The 22,021-nt window shown below is 36.9% G+C and overlaps 1 pseudogene; it reads left to right on the forward strand.

Annotated features, from left to right (window-relative positions):
* The first annotated feature begins 4,819 nt into the window (after positions 1-4,819).
* Positions 4,820-4,936, forward strand: LOC145278409 (5S ribosomal RNA; annotated as a pseudogene).
* The last annotated feature ends 17,085 nt before the right edge of the window (positions 4,937-22,021 follow it).

Raw genomic sequence — 22,021 nt, forward strand, 5'->3', positions numbered from 1 at the left:
CCCGTGTACCTCACAAATGATATGAAGCCGTGAAGATGGGAATGGAGATTACTGCTCGATCTTGTGCAGTTGCAATCGACCCATGTCAAATACAAAAAATTCATGCACAGAGCGGACATCCGGGTATCAAGAGGACTCTTTATTTTGTGAGGCGCGCATACCCAGCAGTGACCAAGATTGATGTCAGACAGATCGTCAGAAATTGTGAGGCTTGCCAGTCTATTGATCCTGCACCAGAGCGATGGCAGAAGGGTCGCTTGGAAGTTGAGAGTGTGTGGCAGCGGCTGGCCATGGATATTACCCATTACAGTGGCAAGCCCTTTCTAACTCTCATTGATTGCGGGCCTACAAGATTTGCGGTGTGGCGGCAGATGACCAGACAGGATTCAGCAAATGTTGTTCGCCACCTATCATCCATTTTTTTTGAGCGAGGTGCGCCGGAAGAGCTCCTGACTGACAATAATGCAGCGTTTTGTAGCCAGCAAGTTCGGCAGTTATTAGATGAGTGGGGCGTCCGACTACGGTTGCGATGTGCGCATGTGCCGTCAGGAAATGGCATTGCTGAAAGAAGTCATCGCAGCATCAAGAGAATTGCTGCCAGGAAGCGATGTACTATTGCGGAAGCCATATATTGGTACAACATTACGCCAAAGGACGGGACGTCCCCTTCAACCGCACCTGCAAATGCTATTTACACGTACCGAGTCGGAGTGAAGGGAATCAACACTACGCAGCCAACCGACAAGGGAACATATAACAGATATGAAGTGGGAAATCCAGTGTGGGTGCGGCCCCCAGGAAATCGGTGCACCGACAAGTTTAAGCGAGGACAAATATCTGGAGTGATTAGCCAGCAGTCTGTTTTGGTCGATGGAACCCCACGACGTGCGAGATCTTCGCCCAGCTACCGAGGTGCGTCACACAACTACAGAAGAAAGCAGTGAAGCGTCTAGCGATGAGCTGCCGATGCACGGATTCAGTGAACCCCCTCCAGAGACTGATATCGATACTTCATCTGATGAGGCGGAACCAGATCCAGAGCCCGAATCTGAAACAGTGAATGTACCTCTCCGCAGAAGCACACGCACTAAAAGGCCACCCCCCAGTGCTCTCTATGTGATCATCAGATCAGGGGGAAGTGTAACGTGCATCCAGGAGATAAGCGCCCGCGTGTTTGCGTGTTGTGTGGGTACGTGGGAGAGACGGATGAGGGGAAAAGACTTACCTCGAGACCAGCTCAGCGTTACCGACCAAAAATAGAAAAGAAAGACCAAGATGGCGGCCGACGTCTTTTGTAAAGTATGATGTCTCGCAAAGTCACACGAATTCTCGGAATATGCAAATTTAGCCGGCCTAGAACGACGATAAAAGCGGGTGAGGGGAAAGACGTGGGCGAGTGACGATTGAGTTGGTTGGGGAATCGTGTGGCTGTTGCTTCTTGTGCTGTGTGAGGATATTTTACCGTTGTTGGAATCCGTGCAGAACCGGTGTAAAAAGATTATTGAATTGCTGCAACATTTATAACATCTTTTCCTGAACTTACCGTGTTAAAGAGAGAGTCGGGCGCCATCTTGAATTTTTCCTTACACATTTCTGTTACAATTGGATCGTAAACTGGATAAATACCGACTTTTACTAATAATTATTCCTGGCGGAATTGTTATTCTCTCATGCTGCGTGAAGAATGTTAGTTGAATCTGTTCATCGACTTGTTTAATACTAATGGACTAAACACAACGCAACGGAATAAACAATAAAATTATGGGTACATATCCAGCTTACAACCGAATCTCCGACAACTGTGCGTCGGCGTCTTCCGACAGGTTACCTAAGCGGACAGAAGATGTCAAAGCGATCATCCAGTCAGCTATTACGAAATACTTTCAATAAGTTTCCAGACTTTTTTGTACATGCCTTTAAAATTGTCATAATCGCTTGAAACTTCAATATACATCTTATGAGTACACTAATCAATTTTTATGATTTCAAGTTTAAATAAATAGCTACAGAAGGAATTGGAATACACCCAACTAAAGCCTGTTTGTCACAGCTGGTGAATTTCAAAAATGCAATCTGGACGTGAGGACACTTTAGAAGAACAATAGGCAATAAAATTCTGTTTTAAACTTGGCCAACAGCTTCAATTTTGCTACTTCGGTTGTTTCCCATGTGGCTGTTTTTTATTTTGGTCAATTCGTTATTCTATCGTAAGTTGGAAATCTTTAACGTAACTAATTTAAAAAACAAACAAAGAACAACAACAACAACAACAACAACAACAACAACAACAGCAACAATAACAACAACAACAACAACAACAACAGCAACAACAGTGACCGAAGGGGGGAAAGAAAAGACAAAATAAAAAGTTTGTTTTTATTTTGGTCATTTTGTTATTCGATTCTTAACTTTGCGGATCGTCAGTTGGAAATCCTTAATGCCACTAATTTAAAAAAAAATACAACAATAGTGAGTGAAAGTAAAAAACAGTTTGCTTTCATTTTGGTGATTTCGTTATTTGTTGCTTACCATGAAGAATACCCCACCTATGGGCAAATAGCCCCATTGCCTTGTAGATGCCTTGGGAAAGGCAAAGGCTAAGGGAGTAAACCCCGACAAAAAGTCCGATAGACGGATGGTGAAGCTCTACAACATCTTTCCGGCAACTCCTGCAGCCGCGCCGGCACCGTCTGTATTGGCTTGCCTTTCCGTTGGAGTCTGCGTGCAACGCCGAGAGGAGGACGCTCATAATATATATATATATATATATATATATATATATATATATATATATATATATATATATATATATATATATATATATATATATATATATATATATAAATCAAACACCTGGTTTATTCCAAATCGATAAACTAGAAATTTACACGCCCGTTTTCCGTTTTTTTTTTTTTATTTATTTTTTTGTTTATTAAATTGTTAGGTGAAAGTACAGATAACCCACTCGGTTTCTAATTTGTAGAAAATTTAGCTTAAAAAAAAAACCGTTACTTTGGATAGTAACAAAAATAAAAAATTGCCCCAGTCTCGAAGGATTTCTCCTCTACTGATCGAGGAAAAAAAAAACGGAATAGTGTACTTCACCCTCTGTTTCTCTCCCCCTCTCTTCCTCTATTAATAACTCTCTCCATCCATTGCTCTCCTCTCTCTCTCTCTCTCTCTCTATATATATATATATATATATGTATATATCACTATCTCCATCTCCCTTTGTGCCCCTTTCTCTCTCTAATTCCCTTTATCTCTCTCCACTTCTCTCCTTTTCTCTCTCTCGCTCCCTCTCTGTTTCTAACTCTCCCTCTATCTCCCTCTATCGCCTTCTCTTTCTGAATTTCCCTGTCACTTTGTCTGCTCTATCTATATATCTTCCTGTCTATCTGTCCATCTCTAATCCCTCATCCTATTGTAATCTCCTCAATTAATTACAGTGAATAAGGCAATGTCAAACGTGGATAAATCCTATTTTAGTTACCTAATTTACTTATTGAGAATAGAAGTTATTTGGAAATTACTGCTACCTTGAACAGCACCAGGAGTAACTGGTAAAACCTTTCTAATTAACTTGATTTTGGCACCTATTCAGTGACAAAATGACACAGCCCTTGCTGCATGTGGAATATCTGCGATCTTACTATCAAGTAGAACTACTTATTCTACTTTGAAACTACTATTAAACATTCAATTTTACAAAAATCTCATGTTCAACATCTCCAAACCATGCAGTATGGGGAAAAATATTGCAGAGATGCTAACTTATTGTTTGGGATGAATGCACAACGGTAAGCAAATAATCACTTGAGGCTCTAGGTCGATCTTTGCAATGGCAATGATCGACCATTTGGAAATGCAGTAATATTGCTTACAGGAGATTTCAGACAAATGCTATATGTAATTCTTCAATCAACACCGGCAGATGAAATAAATGCTTCCTTCAAATACTCTACTTTTTGGTGCAATGTGAAGACATTAAACTTAACTCAAAATACGCATGTCCAGTTGCAGACTGCTCGATCTGCACAGAAATTTTTGCATCACTTGTGGGAAATTGGGCACGGTAAAGTGCTGGTTGATCCGAGTTAAGGGTGACATTCTTTAACTTTTAACTTATGTAATTTTATTACATCAAAAGAAGACTTGGTTGAAATTTTTTTCCCAGATATTCAAACTAATTATACGACTTCCACTTGACTGAGTAAACGAGATATTCTTGCAGCTCAATACAAAGACGTCCATGCACTTAACGCTATTATTCAACGTAAAATTCCAAGTGTCACATACACATCCATCGACACTGTTGCGGAAGCAGATAATGTGGTTAATTATCCAACAGCTATATTTGCCAGGGATGCCTCCGCATATACTGCAGCTAAAAATTGGTGTACTAATTATGATGTTGTGAAATATGAACCAATCCAAGCTTTGCAATGGCACATGGCTTGAAGTAAAAAAAAATAACAAAAATATCATAAAAACAACAACATTCACAGGACCTTGCATAGGTGAAGATATCTTCATTCCTCGCATTCCTATTATTCAACCGGATACACCATTACAGTATATATATATATATATATATATATATATATATATATATATATATATATATATATATATATATATATATATATATATATATATATATATATATATATATATATATATATATATATATATATATATATATATATATATATATATATATATATATATATATATATATATATATATATATATATATATATATATATATATATATATATATATATATATATATATATATATATATATATATATACGTATACACGGCATAATCGCGTTGACACACCGGTTCTCGTCAGATAACCGAAGTTAAGCAACGTTGAGCCTGGTTAGTATCAGATGGGTGACCATTTAGGAATTCTAGGCGCTGTATGTGCTCTCCACTTATCTCGGCATTTATTTCCAGTCGTCCTGTACTCCACTTGCCACTAGTATTTAACAATGTGTACTCAGCAGAGGTGTGGTTGGAGATTGCGCGCCTCCTGCCACAGAAATTTCATGCTTCATGGGTATTCATAGTCTGTCCAAGACTGAAGGGAGTTGCTTTTTTTATAACTTTATATATTTATAATATTATTGTGTACATTTATTTTATACACGTATATATATATATATATATATATATATATATATATAATTTTATTGTTATTTTATATGTATATATATGTATAACTTTATTGTGTACTTTTATTATATATATAACTTTATTGTATACGTTTATTTTATATATATATATATATATATATATATATACCAGCTGTACCCTTCCAAGCGTTGCTGTGGCTCAAATTGGCGCACTTGAAAAGGTTCCAAAATGAGAAAATGCATGTTTCTTATAGGTTTAATTCCACATTTCGTATGGGTACACAGTTTTTGTTTTTCCATTTTCTTAGCTGATGTAGAGATTTTCTGGTTTGGTGACTCTTGAACACATAACATAAATTTCCATGTGAAAAAAACAATCAGTGTGTAGCTGTAAGCCAAACAATTGTAAAGATTGTTCCCTGAGCTTTTTTTATGGTTATTGCAAACGGCAATAAAATTGGAAAATGCAGTTTCCTAAACTGTAATGGTGTATCCGGTTGAATAATAGGAATGCGAGGAATGAAGATATCTTCACCTATGCAAGGTCCTGTGAATGTTGTTGTTTTTATGATATTTTTGTTATTTTTTTTACTTCAAGCCATGTGCCATTGCAAAGCTTGGATTGGTTCATATTTCACAACATCATAATTATTACACCAATTTTTAGCTGCAGTATATGCGGAGGCATCCCTGGCAAATATAGCTGCCACCCACCCACAGTGTTTAAAAATATGGTAGCGAACATTAGCCAAAGGATTTCACGGCTTTCTTCGAACGCTGAAGTGTTCGAGAAAGCAGCACCATATTATAATGACGCACTGCATCAAAGTGGGTTCAATGAAAACATAAAATTTCAACAAACCCAGAATAAAGAAAATATAAAACGAAAGAGGAAACGGAAAATAATCTGGTTCTTACCTCCGTTTTCATTGAACACTAAAACTAGAGTAGGGCATTGTTTTCTTAGCCTTCTAGACAAACATTTTCCAAGAACACATAGACTACATAAACTTTTTAATAGAAACACGGTGAAAGTTAGTTACTCGACAGCTCCATCAATAAAGTCGATAATATCCAAAGAACCAAAAAAGATAGATAACGCAGGCTGCTCTTGCAGGACCAAAAATAGCTGTCCATTGGAGGGTAATTGTAAAGCTGAATCCCTTGTCTATGAGGCCACAGTAACGGAACAATCCACAAATATACCGGAAATATATATATAGGTATGACAAAAGGCCAATTTAAACAAAGATATTATGCACATATGAGCTCCTTTAGAGCTAAAACAAGGATGAATACAGCATTAGCTACCCGCGTGTGGGAGCTTAAAGAAAAAAATACACCCTTTTCCATAAAATGGAGAAAAATAGAGCATAGACCAGCATACGTCCCGGAATTAAGTCAATGCTCACTCTGTAACGCAGAGAAATACTACATCCTCCGGTCCATTCATGACCCAAAAATAAAATGTTTAAATGTGAGGAGTGAAGCTTTGAAAAGTTGCATACATAGAAGGAAGGGGCTCCTAATAAATTGGATCAATGAAAAGAACAACACTTAGATGTTGTTTATATATATATATATATATATATATATATATATATATATATATATATATATATATATATATATAAGGAAAAGAAATTGTAAATACATAAATAATTAGTCGGTAAACTTGGATTTTAATCGCAATTATATTATAGATTTTTAATTAATGTCATATATATATATATATATATATATATATATATATATATATATATATATATATATATATATAAAATTATATTTTATAAATGTAATTTATAATCTATTTCGAATTTAAAACTATAGAAAAATATAATAATGTTAATAAACTAGGGAAATCACTTAGGATAGATAAATACTCACTTCCCCAAACCTTGAAAGATTTGGGTTTTTAAAAAATAATTTTTAAACGTATTTCGAAATTTTTAAACGTGATTCGATATAATTAAAAATATATTTTTTAAAACTTTAAACGTATTTTTGGAAATTTTTAAATGTTCGATATAATTAAACGAATTTTTAAGTTTTTAACCGATACCAATACAGATTTTGAAGTTTTTATACATAAGGAAAGAGATTTTAAAATTAAAGGGGGTTCAAATTAAAATCGATTCATATAAAAAAAACATTTTTTCGAAATTAGATCTTAAATTTAAATAATTCAAAGTTGAAAATTAGGTATTACATTACCCGATATAAATATATATATATATATATATATATATATATATATATATATATATATATATATATATATATAGATAGATAGATAAAAAAAAAAAAAAAAAGGGGGGGGGGGGATTAAACAAAACGAGATTTGAACGTGGATTCGCGAGGTATATATACTTCACACTTCCGGTTATAAGATAGACGAATATTGGCTGAAGAGAGCTCGATAAGGATACCTTAAACGGGCCTTATTATCGGGCTTGAAACCGACGGTACCAATGACCTGTCTCAACTAACAACTTTCTGTACACAAAATATATATATATATATATATATATATATATATATATATAATAAAAGTATACAATAAAGTTAGACATATATATATATACATATATATATATATAAAATAAAAGTATACAATAAAATTATATATATATGCATGTATAAAATAAAGGGACACGATAACGTTATAAATAGATAAAGTTATATATATATATATATATATATATATATATATATATAAAATAAAAGTACACAATAAAGTTACACACACGCATATATATATGCATAAAATATATAAAGTTATATATATATATATATATCAAATTAAAGTATACAATAAAGTTATACACACACACACACACACACACACATATATATATATATATATATATATATATATATATATATAGTATAATGATAAAACATCCATTTTTATAGTGTATTGAAGTGCCTGCAGAGATTAGTAAGAGATTTTCATCTGTTTTTAATTGAAAAATTTATTGCTTACTAAATGCAACTGCGCAAACATTGCAATGAGCTGACGGCAAAATAGAATGAGGGATATATATATAGAGAGAGAGAAAGAGAGAGAGATAGAGAGAGCGAGAGAGTGAGAGAGCGAGAGAGAGAGAGAGGGAGAAAGAAAAAAAGTGAGTGAGTGATGCAGAAGGATTGTTTCAAAATCCGTATTAATTTTCATAATAGAACACAAATTTCTGGAGGGGCGGCATTAGGCCGGATAAGACTTAATAAAAACGAGAGCAAAGGAGAGAAGATTAACAGGAATAGAGAAGATGAAGGGAAGAAGACAAAACAAGAACAAAATTGATAGATAGAAAGGAAGATTGACGACAGGTCTAGAGACTCATCCGTAAGAATATACATACCAATCTGGGCAGAAAAAATCAGTTGTAAACAGACTATGCTTAAGCGGGATGAACACAGTATATATATATATATATATATATATATATATATATATATATATATATATATATAGTAAGTTATTAAATATACATGGCAATTAAGCTACACAGAATATTTCGCGTTTCATCCACGCTAGAATTCATCAGACTTACGTGGATGAAACGCGAAATATTCTGTGTAGCTTAATTGCCATACATATTTTATAACCTTCTACTTACATATTGAGCACTGTTGAAGTAAATACTTAAAGTTTACGCATAAATTTATACTTTCGTATATTAATTATGTGATTAAATTAACTAACCATATATATATATATATATATATATATATATATATATATATATATATATATATATTGCAATCGTCAGTGTAGAAACTAACAATTCCTACCGGTCGGGAAATTCGAACCTAGCTACGAAACTATATTTGACTCCATTTGCTAAGGCTTTACCTCTGACCCACTTAACAATTACCACGGGAATGAAGGGAATTAACAACGTATAAGCAAACAATTCGAGCGCCGACATTAAATGGTTCAGAGTATTTAAAAAAGTATAATTCATGTACGTTGTATAAACGATAGTTGACTGCCTTTTAGATTTTATTTCGCAGACAGCACAGATCCTTAAATATTCCTAAGGAAGCTTGATAATTATAATAATAAATAATAGTTATTAGTATTACAATATAATAATAATATTATTATAATTATTATAAATATAAATAATAGTTATTCTTTATAACCACAGACACTAGTCTTTCATACTTTCGCAATTATCAGCGCAGGAAGTGATAATTCCTATCGGTCGGAATGTGCGCCGTAAATAAGTTTCGAGATTTTTTTTGTAAAGGCATTTAAAATTGTTAGTATGCAATTGCCATATATCTTATGAGATGATTGATCAATTTTTATGATTTCAGGTTCAAATGAACAGCTACAGTAGGAATTGGAATGCACCTTACTAAAGCCTGAAAAGAAAAAAATGCATTCTGGATATGAGGTTACTTTAGAAGCACCATATGCAATAAAATTCTGTTTTAAACTTGGAAAAATGCCACAGAAACGTATGGAATGCTTCAGACTGCTTTTGGACCATCTTGCATGAATCGAGCATCAGTTTTAAAGTGACATACGAGATTCAAGGAAGACAAGGAGCCTGTAAGGTATTATGAGAGATGAGGGAGGAGTAAAAAATTAGAACACCAGAGTTGATTGGCCAAATAAAAAATTTCATGGATAATGACCGTCGTGTGCCTATAGACACAACAAGTGAACAGTTTGATGTCAGTGTGGGAACTGTACGCAATTATTCGCGAGAAATTTAAGATGCGGAAGACTTGCACGAAGTTTGTCCCAATGCACCATCCTTGTCGCAGGCTATTTGAACAAGATGATCATCAAGACAGTTCCTAACCCTCTCTATATTGTATATTGAAGGGGACATCTCCCGGTTTTTTTTAGTTAGAAACAAAGTAATTAGGATCGGATATTATTATTGGAGGAGAATTCTAGAATCGAACGCAGTTAAAAAGAATATATTTTTGTTAGTTAAGATATGATTCCAGGAATGCAGTAAATTACCCATTGCAGTGAGGAATGCAAATTAGAATGGCTTATACAACAAAAGAATGCGGTAAACAGAAAGTTGTGTGGGTTAATTTTGGTCGAAGCAGGAATAATAGAATTAAGGAATGTCCACAGAGAAAATCTGTGACTTGTGTTGTCAGGACTCATATTGGAAGCATGTGCATGGAATTCACAAGTCTGGCCCGAGTGCTGACGTCACAAAGAAGTATAGATTTAATATATACACTAAGGTGAAACTAGAAAAGAGGCAGTCCGAGGAGTCCGAATGAGTCAGGAAGACTGACCAAACTCCTTTTGTAGCTAAGGGGGTCAGGAAAAGATGACAATGTAGTAACGCAGCAACATAGCAGCCATCGATTTCCAATCACCAGCTGGATTAAGAAACGTCTTGTATTTGTTATGTAAACTTTTTGTCTTTCGTTCGTCATTCAAAGGAAATGTGTTTTGTCTTCATTGTCTTGTATAAAGAAATTTGCATGGAAGCTACATTCCAAAGGTTTACTGTATCCACCGCTTCGACAATGCGTCTCTATCTCGCAACGAGACACTGGGATTTGGTGACACGTATATATATATATTTTTTTTACAAGGTGATCACCACTTATTAAGGCCTCGATGCCACTCAGGGATAAGGGTTATTGCATGTACAGTACGTTAGTGCGGGGATTTAATAAACGTGTCTACTTAAGGGGGCGGTTCATCAGGAATTTTTTTACGTTGGACTTGAAGACATCCAGGTTGTAGTCAGGTGGGAAGCAGGCAGACGGAACAGAGTTCCGCAGGCGTGCACTTCTAAGAAAAAAGCTTTGTTCATGGAATCTACGTTTTGATTTAGGCACAAATAAAGAGTGGGGAAAATTTTGACAGTGGTTTTAGCTAGACGGGTGTTTGACTAGAGATTAGAGCTCAGACGAGCACTTGCCATGAAAATAACGATAAAACAAGGATAGGCTCACAACATCTCTTCTGTGGGAGAGAGGTTGCAGGGAAGAAAAAAGGGTATCCCCCACTAAGCCACGAAGTCTATTTTGTACTCTGTCAAGGCAGTATAGGCTGTTTTTAGCAGCTCCTGCCCAGATATAGCAGCAGTAGTCCATCCTTGGGCGTACTTAGCTTTTATATAGATAGAGAATTGCATCAGTAGTGAGATATCTTCTGGAGCGGTAGAAGGATCCCACAACCTTTCCAGCGACCTTGGCAACAAACTTGATGTACGTGTTCCATTTCAGATCAGGAGTAAAGGTCAAGCCTTAAATCTTGTCAAAACATTGGGCTTCTCCTAGACGAAAGCCATCCATTTCAATTGATGCCAGATGGGGATCAGAGCGTTGATGATGCAAAGATAAGAGCTTGGTTTTAGATGCATTAAAGGTAACCAGCCAGGAGAGAGAATCAGAGAGACCTTAGTCATTTACAGCCTTTGATGTGTTGCCGTAGATGGTCGTGTCATCAGCATAGATGTCAAAGAATTATTTAAGTATGTGTTTAGGGAGATCATTAATGTAGATCAGGAAAAGAGTTGGGCCCAGGATGGAGCCCTGAGGGACTCCAGCATTTATACTGCAGGCTTCTGATTTTTGTCCATCGACCACTACGTTTCCAACCCGTTTCCCTGACCAGGAAGAATAACACGCATCACTTCTAGATCTGTTTTTGACCACAGTTCCCGATGATTGCATATCGAAGGCCGACAGCCCACTCGGGAACGCTGATCATGCAGTGATAATGGTTGAAATCGCCCTAATTTCAAAAGCCCAAACTGAAGAGCCAGTGCTCAAAACAACGAGATATAAAAACGCTGACTGGGAAGCCATCAGGGAACTAATCAGAGATGCCCGATGGGGAAATATTTTTCTCTCCCTGCAGAACAGTGTGCAAACGAGACCACTGACTGGTTCAAAACTGCAATCGAAGCGCATGTTGCCATGTGGAAATTTTATAGTAAGCTCCACTCTCCCCAATGGTTTACTTCGACTTGTGCAACTGCCATTGCTCAAAAGCAGCATGCATATCGCAGATTTAACCGACATGAGTCCAGTTCAAACAGACTGAAGTATATAGAAGCTAGAAATAACGTTAAGAAAGTAATAGCGACAGCTAAGAGAGAATTTACCGAAACCACTAAAAAACGCATCGAAGCACAAAAACTAGAAACTCGAGACTTCTGGAAAATCTACAACAGTGTAGTAAATAATGGGCAATCAACAATTCCCCCACTAACCAAAAATCACGAGATTGTCTCCTCAGCAACCGAGAAGGCTAACATGCTTGCCAGTTGGTTTGCCTCAAACTCCACACTGGACCCTTCCAACCACCCCTACCTGAACTTCCTATGCGGACAGACGCCACGCTAGACGATCTGAAAATCACCCCTGCTCAAGTGCATGCTATCATAAAAAACCTTGACACTTCAAAAGCATATGGACCCGATCTCATCCCAGCTGTGCTATTAAAAAAGTGCTCAGCCGAAGTAGATCCAGTTCTCTCCAAACTCTACAACAAATGCCTTAATGGAGCTTGCTTTCTGCGCTGTTGGAAAACTGCTTCTGTTGTACCAGTATTCAAGAATTCTGACCTATCAAATTATCGCCCCATTAACCTCCTCCCACTTTTTGCCAAAATATTTGAGACCTTAATTAACCATGCTCTAGTCCATCACCTTACAGATGCTAAACTTCTGACTGACAAACAATATGGATTTAGACAAGCTCGTTCCACAGCAGACATTCTAACTGTAATCTCTGAACGTATATACCAGTCACTGGACAAAGCGGGGGAGGGTAGAGCGGTAGCTCTAGATATATCTAAGGCTTTTGCCAGGGTATGGCATGAGGGTCTCCTCAGGAAAATGAGATCATACGGTATCACTGGTAGAATACTTAACATAATTAAATCCTTCTTAGATAAGAGAAAAATCCAGGTTGTCCTCGACGGTCGTACATCTAAACAATATGATATAAATGCGGGAGTGCCCAAGGGTTCTATCCTTGGACCTCTATTGTTCCTGATATTCATAAATGACCTCCCCGACAAAATTGGCTCTGAGATGTGGCTGGTTACCTTTAATGCATCCAAAACCAAACTCCTATCCTTACATCATCAACGCTCTGATCCCCAGCTGGCATCAATTGTGATGGATGGCTCTCGTCTGGGTGAGGCCCCGTGTTTTGACAAGCTTCTTGGTTTGACCTTTACTCCTGATCTGAAATGGAACACGTACATCAAGTCTGTTGCCAAAAGTCGCTGGAAAGATGGTGGGATCCTTCTACCGCTCCAGAAGATATCTCACTACTGATGAAATTCTCTATCTATATAAAAGCCAAGTACGTCCAAGGATGGAATACTGTTGCCATATCTGGGCAGGAGCTGCCAAAACAGCCTATCATGTCTTGACAGAGTACAAAATAGACTTCGTGGTTTAGTGGGGGATACCCTTTTCTCTACCCTGCAACCTCTCTCCCACAGAAGAGACGTTGCGAGCCTATCCTTGTTTTACCGTTATTTTCATGGCAGGTGCTCGTCTGAGCTCCAATCTCTAGTCCCCCTTCGCCAATCTTTCACGAAAAACACCCGTCTAGCTGAATCCACTGTGAAAAATTTCCCCCACTCTATATCCGTGCCTAAATAAAAACGCGGATTCCATGAACAAAGCTTCTTTCTTAGAACTGCACGCCTGTGGAACTCTGTTCCGTCTGCCTGCTTCCCTCCGGACTACAACTTGGATGTCTTCAAGTCCAATGTTAACAAATTCCTAATGAACCGCCCCCCCTAATTAATCATCAAATCTCCACACTAACGTAATGTACTTGCAATAACCCTTATCCCTGAGTGGCTTTCGGGCCTTGATAAGTGGTGATCACTGTGTAAAAAAAAAGAGATGGGTATATATGCTGATGAAACTACACTCTATAACAGGTACGACAGGAAGACGAATGAACACATTTCTAAAGAAGACCTCCAATCTGTAGTGGAATGGGAACAAAAATGGATGGTCACGTTTAATGCCGCCAAGACTAAACTAGTTTCATTCAATAATTACAAGAAACCCTCTCTACCACCTATAGCAATGGCCAACGACTCTTTATCTGAGAGTAAATCTTTCAAAATCCTTGGCCTAACGTTCACAGGAAACATGAGTTGGAACAATTACATTGAAGGCATTGCCAGGGCCGTTGCAAGAAAAGTGGGCTCTCTCTCTACCGTGCTAGACAACTACTAACACCCGAAAGTATCCTGTACCTCTATAAGGCCCTCATTCGCCTATGTATGGAGTATTGTTGTCACATTTGGGCTGGTGCATCTGCTACTAGTCTCTCGCTCCTTGACAAGGTTCAAAAGAGAGTCGCAAACCTGATAGGCCCTGAACTGGCATCTAAGCTTCAGCCTCTGTCCCATCGACGAAATGTTGCATCCCTCTGCTTGTTCTACAAGTATTTTAGTGGTGAATGCTCTGACGAACTGCAATCACTTGTGTCCCTACGACTTGAGCACCCTCGACAAACCCGAGAGGCTGCTAAATCCCACCCCACACTGTAGAGATCCCTAGATGTAAAAGATGATTCTACTCCAATAGTTTCTTCCCCAGAATCGCTAGACTCTGGAATTCCATTCCAGGTCCCTGCTTCCCCAACAGTACTGACGTGCAGAAGTTCAAGTGTAACGTGAACCGACATCTTGCTGCTCAAATCCCTACATAGTACCCCAGTAGTTGTTGCACCTGATAGTAGCCCCTACATCAAAGTGCCTTGCTTGGGGTGAAAATGTAACCCCCCCAACCCCCCCCTACTCTTATGAGCCTATCAGAGGGAAATGATTTAATGATAGAGAAAACGTTTCCAGTTATACAGTAGTTGGAAATCTTGTGAAGTAGGCCTTTATGCCATACCTTGTCGAAAGCCTTTGATATGTCAAGAATAAATCCCCTAGAAAGGAAAATTTTGTCAAGAGATACACTAATCCTATGAGATATAACCGTTAGAACATCTGCGATAGATCTTGCAGAACGGAAATCATATTGCGTGTCACTAAGAAGGTTATTTCGGCTGAGGTGGTTGACTATTTCTCTATTTAATATGGATTCCAGCAACTTATTGATGACACACAGGAGTCTTATTGGTCTGTACTGAGAGAGAGATGATTTATCACCTGAATTCTTAAATACCGGACATACTGATGAGGTTTTCCAGGGTGTTAGAAAGCACTTCTCCTTAAGGCAACGCTTAAACAGTTTCGTAAGTATGGGAGCAAGTTCTGGTTGAAGCTTTTTTTACACTATAATTTGGATGCCGTCAGGGCCAGTTGCTTTACTGCAATAAAGGTTCTTGACTAGTCTGGCGACCTCATGCACAGATATTTGTATGCTACCTAGCGTGTTCTGTGTTATAGGAGAAAATATGGGGAGTTTATGGCCTTCGCCGCATAGGGTAGAATTAGCTGCAAAGTTCTTGGCAAATAGTTTGGCCTTGTCTGATGCTGACGAGATGACCTCAGGTTCCTTGATAATGGTTGGGATACAACGCACACTTCTGTTCAGGATCATATTTGTTATTTGCCAAAACTGGTGGGAGCCAAGCCGCTGATCAGCTACTTTGGATTTATCGGACTGTGCATATAGCTCTCTTGCATGTTTTATTACTCTTTTACAGTGGTTGCTGGAAGTCCTGAAAGCAGCTTTAGTCTCAGTGCATCTATTACGTTGGTAGCTATGGAAAAAGTGATTTCTGTGCACGATGGCAGCAGCACATTCTGGGGAGAACCATGGTTGGCTGTTAGGTTTTTGTTGGAATTTTTTAGATGGTATGAATCGGTCTATGCCTACAATTAGCCATTCGGTCAGGTCTGATACTACAGGGGACACATCCTTTTTAAACATGGAATGCAAAGGGAGATCAGATATGAATGTACGGGAGGTATCCCAGTCAGCCATGGAGTATCGATATACAGTACGGTTGAGGAGTACGTCTGGGGACTTATAACATTTCATTTTTATCTTAACTGATACAACGGAGTGGTCGGAGGATCCTAGAGGAGAAAGAACGGAACATGAACATAGCTCAGGGGAAGTTGAGAGGAAAAGGTCTAGAAGGCTTGCATAGTGACCTGTAGTATCGGGCACACGGGTGGGCTCGCGAACAATTTGAGTGAGGTCATAGGCAATGTCAAAATCATGACAGAACCTCCCCTCATCGTCTATCTTATTTAGGTCAGCCATTCCACGTAACGAACGTTGAAGTCACCACAGATATGAATGTTAGCCGAGGGATGTGCAGACAGGATGTGGTCTATTTCCTCAGATATGCTCTTAAAGATAGTAACTCCGCTGTTATGAGGCTGATATAGGGCAAATATAAATGCAGAGGTGTAAGCAAGTGCAACCCGGAAGCACATATAAGGTAAATTAGGATCTTCTCTAGAGATATCCCTGCTACATGGGAAGCCATCTTTAATGTAGGCACATACTCCATCCCCATGGCGGTCTTGGGGGTCAGATTTAGATGTTAAGTTGGAGTATCCGTTAATTATGAACTTATCTAGGGAAGTGATCGGCCCTATTCTAGTTTCGCTTAGAAAGAATATGTCCGGTTTCGTCTCCTGTAATTGGGTTTCAACCTCTGGAAGGTTGGAACATAGAACCCTGATATTGGAGAAGGAGACATGGTAGTAGTGGTCTACGTTGGGAGATTGGGTTCTAGGTTTATTCGAGTTTTTTTCTGGAGATATTTCATGTTGAGGTTTTGGGATTTGTGGAACAGGTCGGCATACTTGGTTAGAGCAGGATAGAGAGGGAAGTAAGAGAGAAAAACAGGAAATTAAAAAGAATTTTTATGTAGCACATGATAAGGTAAAGCCGTAACAATTACCCACTTGTATAGCATCGAGAGGCCCCACCAGAGACTACTCCATGGTCTAGAATTCATTCACCAAATGGCAATACAGCAGTCCCAGTACTTTGCACCTGCTGATAGGACAGCCTCCTAAGTGGTTAATCCAAGGTTCGGGTCCCTGACTATCAGGCGGATAACGTCAGCCAGACGAAACGTTTACCTCCAGCACCCTTACTAGTGACATGGTCACAAGGATAGGCATAGAGACAAAATTTTTCGGCATCTTAGACTACTGTTCACGAAGTACTACCGACCTGGAAAGCAGCTTTTTCTTCACCCTTTGTCAGAAAAATCACCCATTTTAGAAGTACATTATATATACCACGCATTTTATATACACTCACTACATCTACATGAACTCCCAAAACATAATATCTAGAGTCCAGACTTTACTCCGTGTGATTTTTGGTTATTCCTTAAGCTCATGGAAAACCTTAGAGGCTGTCGTTATGAGACAATTGAGAAGATGAAAGAGGCCCTGACGATGGAACCTTCCAGAAGTTTTTGGAACGGTACAAATGCATTGCAGCCGGAGGAGATTACATTGAGGGAGACTAGAGTTTCATGTGTGTACTATCAATAAAAGCACCCACACGAAAAAATATTTAAGCACCTCGTATGTAGATCATTTTATTCTAACATGTACATAGTGTATATGAGCACATCGGAAAATGACAGCAGCAACGAAGGATGGTTGGCTTGCAACGAGATTAACAGCAGCAGCAGCAGCAGCAGCAGCAGCAGCAGCAGCAGCAGCAGAAGCGGTAAAACGTACATATTCCAATTATGTAGTGTGAGCGGGGAAAAAAGAACAAAAGCATAAAAATGCACCACGTGGTCGTGAGAAACAAAGTGTGCGTCGAAGAAAATGAGCGTGTAAAGTCGAGGACGATAATGGGCCGGCTATGGCGGGCATGTGATCGGAGGAATGAGAAACGCTGGCATGCTAGAAGGACATGTCACAGTAAGAGACTTTTTAAGTGGCATCGAAACGGGAGAGTAATGTGTAATAAAAAGTTTGTTAAAAAAATAAAAAAATCCGACCCGGATTTTTTTATTTTTATTTTTTTTTTGCAGTTTTATTTTTTTTAATTTCCAAAATAAAGTGTAACGCCACGTAATGTTACGAACATAATAAATGTGACATGGAAAAAGTATTCAACTGTCGTTACTTGTGGCGGACCTATGTTTACTTATTGCGAATTCTGTATATAGTAGTATGAACCTGTACTTTTAGCAAGTAAGCTACACAGAAAAGAGTAATCAATAGCTTAATATATATGTTTACATATACAGATAGACAGAAAAAGAGAGATACACTACGAGAGAGAAAACGGGAGAGATAGAGAGGGAGAGGGAGAGAGAGAGAGAGAGAGAGAGAGAGAGTGAGAAATAGGGAGGGAATGAGAAAGAGGGAGGGAGAGAGGGTGAGAGATAGAGAGAGAAAGAGAGAGGGAAAGGAGATAGAGAAAAGAGGGAGAGATGGGTATATATATAGATAGAGAGAGAAAGATAGAGAGAAAGAGAGAGAGAAGAGAGAGAGAGAAAGAGAGAAAGAGAGAGAGAATAGAGACGAAAGAGTGCGTATGATATTTATGCTGAATGTCATATGCTAATTTTATGCATATTTCTTTTTACTTTCGTTGTCAATCTCGTCAATGACTATCTTTTCATTTATTACTGATAGAATATTTGATTATAAACAATTTTGAATCTCCTTAGTTGTAAGAGAGACAGAGAGTTCTCTTTTGGAATCCCCACTGTAAGTACAACAACGATTAAGATTACGGAATTCTTCAGCATCAGCAAGTGGGTTGGTTGAAAAAGATTAGATAAGAATCGAATGATTCAGGATTCGACACAGAAGTAACATCAAAGAGAACAAATGCACGATCGATAATCTGTAGATTTATGAGCGCTAACGTTCAAGGGATCATCTATAATAGCCCGAGCAAGTCAATGGATGTCATTACAAAGAAGGAGTATGTAGGTGAAACACACACACACACACACACACACACACACACACACACACACACACACACACACACACACACACACACATATATATATTATTATACTGTTGGAAGAATATTTTCAGTAACTACTACAACAACACAATATGTCATTCCAAAAGAGTGCTCAATGCATGAAACAGAGCAATATATTGATTGTTGGAGAGCTATTGGCTACACATTAGCAAACGTGTTTCAATGACCCCCTAGCAGGGAAAATCACCTCATCAGGCCATCAGGTGGATGGTTTTTGGCCTGATGAGGTGATTTTCCCTGCTAGGGGGTCATTGAAACACGTTTGCTAATGTGTAGCCAATAGCATATATATATATATATATATATATATATATATATATATATATATATATATATATATATATATATATATATAATAGCAAAAGTACCCGTCATTGACTGGGTTCAAAAACAGCCTACAGAAAATGGACTCTGATTTATGAAACTATGATAGTAGGTTATGAAAAGGAAGGGTTGTAATGAGATTGCTTCGAATTTGGGGGTATCAAAACCAAAGCAAAATATGATGAAAGTAAAAATAAAATAGATAAACCCCATAATTTATTTATATTATACCATACCTGTTCACACTGAAACACTTATCACAATATTCTGTGGATCTATATTAAAAAAACCTTGTTAAACTTTGTGACATATTTCCATTCTATTGAGGTCAGGCGCGAACGAACACCCCATAATTTTATTATAGCATATTTCTTCAAACTGAAACATAATTATCAAAGTATACTTACGCAGATAGATATGAAAAGTTTTTATTAAAGTTTGTGCCTATTTCCATTCTATGGAGGTCAAGCGCTAACGCAGACCACACGATTTTATTATACCATCCCTATTTAAGTTAAAACATACTTATCAAAGTATTCTCATGTACATCTATATCAAACACACTTGTAAAGGTTTTTTTTTAATTTTAAAATTTTTTATTTCCATACTTTGTGGACCAGGCGCGAATGCAGACCCCACAATTTTAATGAACCATTATTCTGCAATTATTCAATGTTCTGCCATATCAAACATACCCATTCCGGTGTCTCGATACATCTATCATTATATGCAATCAGTTTTTTTATAATAGTCAACCATATAGGAGCCTATTCGTGACCAAACACACACACATACACACAGACATTCAGCTTTATATATATATATATATATATATATATATATATATATATATATATATATATATAGTCTACAGAAGCTTTGAGTAAAAAAATGTAAATATAAAAATATAAAGAATGCAGTTCAAATTCACGAAAATAAAAAACTAAATTGTACTTATTACAGACTTAGCACCTACATAACCCGACTTCTAAAAGGTTTATAATTACAAAAGAGAATTTAAGTATATAAGGAAAACAAAAAGCTTTAAAATTATTAAATAGTAATAAACTTAGCACTTGCATCAGCCGACATTCCAAAAGTCTCCAATTATAAAAGAGAATTCAGCTATATAAGGATGAAAAAAGAAAACCTTGACTAAAATTTTTAAATTGAAAACCGGGATCCCTAGCTGCCTACCACGAAGCTGTTTCCGAGATTTAAAAACTGGACAGTCGTAAAATACATGGCTCTCCAATGAAAAATACCACTTTCCCAATAAAAAAATGTAGAACGATACGATTACTGTTTATAAATATTCATAAAAAAATGAAATATTAACAATATACAAAAGTAAATTTAATATTAATTAGATTACAAGATCTCTTCTGCGATATGTAAACTAGCATCTAAATGTTATGAAAATAAAAATGCAAAAAGCTTAAGTACCTTTGGTACCAAAAAAAAAAAACAACAAAAAAAAACAAACAAACAAAAAACAAAGAGATAAAAGGAAGGAAACTTAGCTATACATATCTAAAAACCAATATATAGTTTAAAGAAGCTTTGAGTAAAGAAAAAGAAATGTAAAAATACAAATAATGAATGAAATTTAAATTCCCGAAAAAAAAATAACCTATCGCAGACGTAGCACCTACATAATCCGACTTCTAATAAGTTTATAATTGCAAAAGAGAATTCAAATGTATAAAAAAGAAAAAAAAACAAAGAAAATCTTCACTAAAATATATAGACTTAGGACGTACATGAGCTGACTTCTCAAAAGTCTACAATTATAAAAGAAAATTCAACTATATAAGGAGGAAAAAAAAACCTCTTGACTAAATTTTTTTAAATAGTCAATAAAACTGGGACCGGATCTCTATGGTAAATCTCTTCATACTTTTCTCTAAAAGAGAGAGATGGGAAAGCACAACTTCAAACTTCAAATACGTATATCCCATTTTAATTGCATAAGTCGCGAATTCAAGGAGTTTTTCAATCATTGCAATTTCTGATTATATTTAAGGGCGAAATAAGGTTATGGTCAGTAAAAACAAACACATTAAAATGGTGTCATAAGCTTTGTGAAAAAAATATGGTAGTGATCGTCATTCAGTTCCAAGTAACGTCGGGTCTTCCTGCTAGTTTATATATATATATATATATATATATATATATATATATATATATATATATATATATATATATATAGAGAGAGAGAGAGAGAGAGAGAGAGAGAGAGATTCAGCAACTCTGATAAGTCGTAGACGACGAAACACGCGTCAGTGGATAATTATATTTTAAAATAATATATATATGTATATATATATATATATATATATATATAGTTACTTCTACCAACATTATTGGTTAAATATGTGCGTACATGTTTTAGTGAAATCCCAATTCAAGGATAACACTTCATCAGACCAAAAAAAAAAGCATCGATATTTAAACGGGAGTACAAAGTTACATTAATTTTTTTAATAAGATATTAGGGTGTGGTTTACGTTCTGGAAGAAAGTGAGGTGTATATTTTGTGAATGTGAGCTATAGGGGGTTTGGAATGGGGTGTGATCAAGGAAGGGAGTAGAAATGGGGGAGTGGGTAGTACGATT

Source organism: Euprymna scolopes, chromosome 6 (assembly GCF_053919585.1).
Source record: "Euprymna scolopes isolate OS-2025 chromosome 6, ASM5391958v1, whole genome shotgun sequence".
NCBI classification, from domain to species: Eukaryota; Metazoa; Mollusca; class Cephalopoda; order Sepiida; family Sepiolidae; genus Euprymna; species Euprymna scolopes.